The sequence below is a fragment of the Protopterus annectens genome, chromosome 4.part1, assembly GCF_019279795.1.
Source record: "Protopterus annectens isolate FY-2018-M chromosome 4.part1, PAN1.0, whole genome shotgun sequence".
In the NCBI taxonomy this organism is placed as follows: domain Eukaryota; kingdom Metazoa; phylum Chordata; order Ceratodontiformes; family Protopteridae; genus Protopterus; species Protopterus annectens.
In genome coordinates this window covers 931,293,257-931,300,303 of record NC_056734.1, presented here as the reverse complement: position 1 = coordinate 931,300,303, position 7,047 = coordinate 931,293,257, and the positions used below count along the sequence as shown (strand labels likewise).

At 34.7% G+C, this 7,047-nt stretch overlaps 1 protein-coding gene across 1 annotated transcript in view; it reads right to left on the bottom strand.

Moving 5' to 3' along the window:
- Positions 1 to 7,047, bottom strand: part of MCCC1 (methylcrotonyl-CoA carboxylase subunit 1) — a gene marked incomplete in the record, with an annotated part of 1,520,932 nt that overhangs the window by 1,167,887 nt on the left and 345,998 nt on the right.

Sequence of the window (7,047 nt, the reverse complement as noted above, 5' to 3'; positions counted from 1 at the left end):
CACACACACACACACACACACACAGGCACACATATAAATTATATATATATATATATATATATATACACACACACACACACACATATATACATATATACACACATAGAAATTATATATATATATATATATATATATATATATATATACACACACACACACACACGCATATAAATTATATATCTCTGATCTCCTACTGTGAAAAACTGAGCACATAACAGCCACAATAATGTATTTCAACTTGCTGCTGATAGATATACTGTTACCTCCTCCTCCTGCATACAATGATAGCCACCTTTTATGTGCTACTAATGTTGGTTTACGATGAAGGGAAAAGTACGGCTACAATAATGTATTTCAGTTTGTTGCTCTCAGAAACATATAGACTTCTCTCAGCCACAACAAGTCATAGCAATGATCATTTTACTGCCATTTTACTTTCAAACACTGACTGCCTTCCCTTCCTAATGAACTGTGTGATGTTTGATCACAAAGAAAATGAAAGAAATAATAGCAACAATATTTCTATTTGCTGCTGTCAGTCACAGCACACAGTTAACATTCAATCACCTACCCAGATTACTGTAACAAGTAATATAAATAAAATGACCATGTTACTTTTGTGGGAAATGCCTACTACTACCACTGCCTACAGGTATATCTGTAAAATACCTTCAACAGCGAAACCATCCCTGAAAATCACAAATGTTTGTTTCTGTTAACATCTTTGGAAAGCACTCTTGTACCTATCTCTTGTACCTATCTCACAGAGTAACAGGACAGGACATAGATTGGCTAGCCATGTCCAATGACTATACAGCAAGGAGAGTTCTAATAATTTATTTATTGTATAGTTACCTGTTTTAGCCCTAATCTGGATCATGGCATATACAGTAATTATAAAATGTAATTATTTAATTATTTATTTATGTATTTATTGACATTTGATTACTGAGAAAGTCTGACTGGGTAGGAGCTCATTTTCAGTGGAGGACCGGGGAGAAAAGCTCCAAAGTATTACAAAACATTTTAAGAACAACAGATTTACAGTCTTTAACAATAATACAAAAAACAAATACAGTTTAAATAATTACACCAAATTAGATATAATATGAAAACATTGGTTAAGAATAGATACAAGTTATATGATAATGATTTAACAGCTAGGGAAATTTCAGCCAGTTTACAGAGAAATTAAAGGTAAGCCAGCATAATATAATCAAGAGTTGCAATACAAAGTGAGAAAAACAGACTTATGGTATATTTACAGAGAAAGCCAAAGGACAGAAATTGATAGAAGTAAGGAGGTGTATGAAGACGGGAGAGTCAGCAGATGCAAGTTATGAATAGGCATTTGTTCACATTTAGGGATATAGTTTATCCTGGTGTTGAGCAAAATCAGAACCTAGCTCTTGGTGAATAAATCTTTCAGAATGTTTTGAAGGATGGGAGAGAGGGTATTCATCTGATGAACAGAGATAAGAGTTTCAGGACTTAGCAACATGGTACGAATACAAACAATGCCCAGCAGATTTGATAGCTTTGTGGACACACTGGAGTTTTTGGTCACTGGATTGCAATGACTGACTAGAAACATAGTTATGTAGAATGCTATTTAGTGCTGGACAAGCAGATGGATTCTGAATAATTTTATAAGTGACAAGAAGCTGATAACCAGTTCGGGCTTTTTAGTGCTATACAGTGATGGGTTCTGAAAAGGGTACTGGCTATAAATTTGGCAACTTTGTTAAAACATTGTTCAAGTTTTGACTTTTTGTAATGCCTGAACGTTTGTAAGGATGGGAGCACCATAAGAAAGTGTGGGGAGGAGATAAGTAGGGGGTAAATGTAGCTTAAGTTGCATGTGTGAGAAAGATTTTGGTTCTATAAAGCATTCCTAGTTTTTGATGAGTTTTTCTTATCCAATTTTGTATATGCAGGTTGAATTTAAGATTATCATGCACTATCATCCCTAATAATTTGCTATGAGAAGTGACTTCAATGGCTGTACTATCAAAAGAGAGGACTTCAAATTTTGTTTTTTTCATGTCGATGGATTTGGGGAAAAAGTAGTCGTTTTTTTAGGATTGAGTAAGAGTTGTGCGTTACAAAGCCATGTTTCAGTTGCTGTTAAAGCTTTAATTCAACAAAGCTGTGAATTCAGAGCAGAAAAAAACAATAACAAAGCAAAACTCTGAAAGATATCAACCAGCTAATTATGTGTCAGTAATAAATGTGCTAACAAACAAGGCCCTTAAAACCAAAGATACTTTAGTAAAGTTAAGTGCTTTTGTCTCCCGTATAGACTTTTTCTGAACCGTTGAAACAGTATTTTCAAGCTTAGATATACAATAATAAAATGTGATTGATAAAAGGTTTGTCATATCATTTGTGTCATTTTCGTTTTGTGAACTGAAAACATGCCATAAATGTTAATCACAGTAATTATATACATTTATTATATAAGCAAATAAAAATAACAGCAGATTTCACATGAAAGTATAATAAGAAAATATAAATGCACCAGGTTAAATTAAAAAAAAAAGTACAATAAAATTGTGAAGAACGTGACACTGATACCACTTTATACAATAAAAATGTTATAGACTGTATTTCAAGGCTACATTCTCACAGTAAGAATCCATGTTATGCTAACCAGAGTGCTATTAAAACATATTTAGAGCTTAGCTGCCCTTAATTTTAACACCAAAGCCAAACATACCTGGTCATTCAAACCAGAGAGCACATATTTAATCTTCTACAGTTACAGTATTTGTACCCTTTAAGTGTCCTCTCTAAAGTAGGAATATTTAATAGTTCACCTTCTCCTATCAATATTTGTACCCTTTAAGTGTCCTATCTAAAGTAGGAATATTTAATAGTTCACCTTCTCCTATGTGTTGACATTCTTTATACAGATAGCACTTATAGGTAGCTTTTGGTTTTAAATTACCATTCCCCAAGTTCTCCTGTGCCTTAATACCACTTTCAAAAATATCCTTAATTTTCTGGCCTCTTTTATAAGTAAATAATGGTGGCCTGGAAAAGAAATGCAAAGTATCTGGCATTTTTGACAAAAATATTCCAGTTCTTCCATAGAATATTTTGTATACCCTTAATAACTTGACAATATTTCATAAAAGACTTTTTGTAACTGACATCCATACACTCTATTCCAGTTCCCATAGTATCCACATTCTCTGTACTTCCCAATAATGGTTTGAATTGTGTACCCATCCCCTTTGGACCTCAGATACCATTTCATTTAATTAAGGGTTGTAGGCATTCACGTTGTAAAAAAAACTTTTTGATTTTCCCTATTTTTAATGCAAAATCAGAATATTGTGAAGTGTCAGCCTTGCTGCCCTAATTGTCCCTTTATTATATTTCTTTCTGGTGTAAGGGATGTGTACTCAAAAAGTGTACATATAAATTAGAAAAACATTCCTTTCTATATATCCTTGAAACAAAACTATCACTCTCAAGATCCTTTTGTACATTAATATCTAAATAATTAATAATATTTATATTACACATAAAAATACATTTTAAAAAGCCAGTAGTTTTGGTCAGAAATGCCTTACAATTCTTCAATTCATCTGTTGTGCTATCCCAAATAAAAAAAATCATCTAAAAACCTTTGATATAGGGGAATGTTGTTCTTATAAGGAGTTTTGAATACCATTTGCTATTCCCAATAATATAATACCACACTGGCAAACATAGCACAGGCTGCCCCATTGCAACCCTCTACAAACCTTTTTACCAATCCCATTTTATTATTGTGTATATAAGCTTGAAAGCAGTGTTTCAACAGTTCTGAAGAAGTCTCTACAGAAGATGACAGCCCTTAACTTTATTAAAGTATCTTTGGTTTTAAGAGCCTTGTTTGTTACTACATGGGTACTGTTAAAGCTTTCTGAGCAATTTTTTTGAGGTATGCAACATTGTCAGATGTGCAAATGTGTGTGGATTCATCTGTGTACTGTATTAGGGAGGCCTGTTGGGTGGATGTGTCGAGGGGATTATTGAGAATGTTAAAGAGGAGGAGACCAAGGACAGAGCCTTGTGGTTCACCAGTGGTGACTGGGAGTTATGGAAAGAGGGTGGAGTGCCATTTTATTGACTGATACCTTTTGGATAGGCAGCTTCTGAACCACAGAAGGGCTAGCTGAGAGAGACCTAATGACGACATTTGAAGTAGAAATTTGCTGTGGCAAACTGTGTCAAAGGCTTCAGACAACTCTAGATATGAGGAGAAGAGTATGCCATTACCTCTAACTTTACTGACATTATTTATATAGGTTAGAAGTGCAGTGTTAATACCATGGGAAGGACAGAAGCCATGTTGTGTGGGGGACAGGAGTTCTTCCTGCACAAGATAGTTTAGCAATTTTTTACATTTTTCAAGTATTTTGGAGAGGGGGATATGAAAGTTACAAGTCTAAAGTTAGTAATGTCTGAATAATTTCCTTCTTTGTGCAGAAGGATAATTTGTAACTTTTTTCACAGAAAAGGAATGGGAGATTTCTGGATTGACCTATTAATAAGGACTGAGACAAGATAGGCAATGTTATCAGTTGCTATTTTAAGAAAATCACTTGGAAGGTCATCAGCTAAAGTAGAGTATGGTTTGGGTTTAAGAGTAATTTTTTATAGTATGTGGCAGAGGTTTGAAGGGTAAAGTGGATGTTTTATTGGGAGAGGGGATAACGGCTGAATTTATGGTCGGGATGCAAGATTTTTTTAATGACTTTCCAGAATTTTTTAAGGTTGTGTTTACTATTATTCTGAAAGTTATTGTAGTATATTTTTGTCTTCATTAATTTGCTTTTTAGTAAGATTGTGAAGTATTCTGAAGCTTAAGATAGTATGGAGTTTTATATTTTTGCCATTCTTTCCATGTTTTTCTCTATCCTGCATTACTACTGTTAGATAGCCAAATTGCATTATTTGTTTTTAGCCTCCTTCTAGGAGGTGCAAGGTAATTTAGGATATTCTGGAAAGCTGCATTGAATTCATTTACAGCATCATCTAAGGGGAGGATTTTTAGGAAGTTACATTTAATAAATAATACGATAGTACTGAATATTTCTGGGTTAAACTTGGAAAGGTTGCATTTTGTTTTATAAAAATGCCGTTTAAGTGGATGTGTGAGATGTCTGGTTGTACAGACTGGAAAATGATCATTGAGACAGTCATTGTACCTGAGGTGGTGTATTTCCTATGGTCTGATACTAGGATCAAGTCTAATAGGGAATTTAATATCTTGCTATAATGTGTGGTGCTATTACTTAGTTGTGTGACACTAAATAAGTTCACTCTAGATGTAGGTGAGTTACAGTTTATGTCTAACCAATCGACATTCACATTTGATTACTTGTACTGCGATTCATTCACTAAAATGTTTACCCAGCAGTTTTTGTTCATGTACATAATTCACTATATTATATAATGGAGAGAATTTACCTCGGAATAGAGTGCACTGCATTCCTAACATAAAGAAAAAAAATTATTACAGTAAAGATTCAATTATCTGAACTAACTGGGACCTAGGGTAGTTCAGATAATCAAACATATAATTGAACTGGATAAAAAACTTCTAAAATGTGTTTTATGAGCATTAAACAAGAAAAATAAAACAAATTTACTATACGTATAAAATGGTACAGTATAGTATTGTAGTACAAGTTCATAAAACACACACAAGCGAATACGTATAATGTTTACATATTCAGACTATCATTTTTCCTACCTGAAAATTTTGGAAGGCTGTGTTCGGATAACTGACGTTTCGGATAATCGAATTAATACTGTATATCCCACAAATGCACTTGATTACTGCACTGGACAAAAGCAGTGATGTAATGAAGTAACAAATAAAACTCAACCATAAATGAAGACTCTCAGTTTCATTTTTAAGGTAAAACAACCTCCCTTGCAAATCAAATTTCATGTACTACATGCTCCTCCAATATGGGAGATTGCTAGCGCCACATAATTTTTAACAAACAGAGTGACATAATATATATCATGAAGTTGGTGGTCTAGAGTGATAAGGCCCTGACTACTGCTCAGGTGACCTGAATTAAACTAGCAGCTCTGGTGCTTGACTGTGCTGGCAGGAAGAACAGGTGATCTCATTCTTCGGGGGACAGTGTAGCAAGTGACTCACACCACATTTACCCTCAGAAGATGGGCAGTGCACAGGTGGCCTTAGGATGAGCATTAGGCCCCAACAGGTGGTAGCCTTCACACTGAGTAAGGGAAAGCATGCACTCACAAGGTGAGAGCATTGTGGGTCACAGTGATAATAGGGTTCGCTCATTCCTTGCCCAACAGGTAGAGCCAAGTCATTCAAATTGCTCTCATTTCAGGGATGACAGCAAGAGTGTAAAGTACCCTCATGGTTCCCTGAATAACAGCTCCTTTAGACAGCTGCTACTATAGGTGTGATTGAAAACTCTGAAGCATGGTCTGATAGAATGGAGTCTTGACAGTCAACAGTATGGAGGGCAAAACAGTCTAAGAGGAAAAAAAGTATATCATATAATAGTGCAAATGTGCTGCCATCATCTTAAAGAAATCTGCTTTAACTTGCGTCAGCACAGAAAAGTCAGAAGTAACAAGGACTACAGAAAGTACAATGGTGTTAATAAAAAAAATGTTGTTTTAAATAATACCATTTATAATAGAAATGCATTATGTCTGCTTTGTGCATAATTCATACCTATTTTTATGACAGGGGACTCCAATTTGTTTAATTAAGCCTTCTCCTCCTATGGTCAGACAATGTCCATCCACCAGAAGTAAAAGATGATTTACCCAGATCAAGCCACAATGTGTGCTGCCATACTGCTGTTACTATTTATATGGTCTCCACGGTCACTCAGAACATGGGCACTGTGGCTAAGCAAATACACAAAGTAAAATAAAGCAAACTTTTCACTCTAAATGTACTACTTTAATTTCAAGTCCACATGACAAAAGCTTATCTACAACCCCCACTGACTTCTAGAAGTCACAGTGTGAAACCATATACAGCCCCAC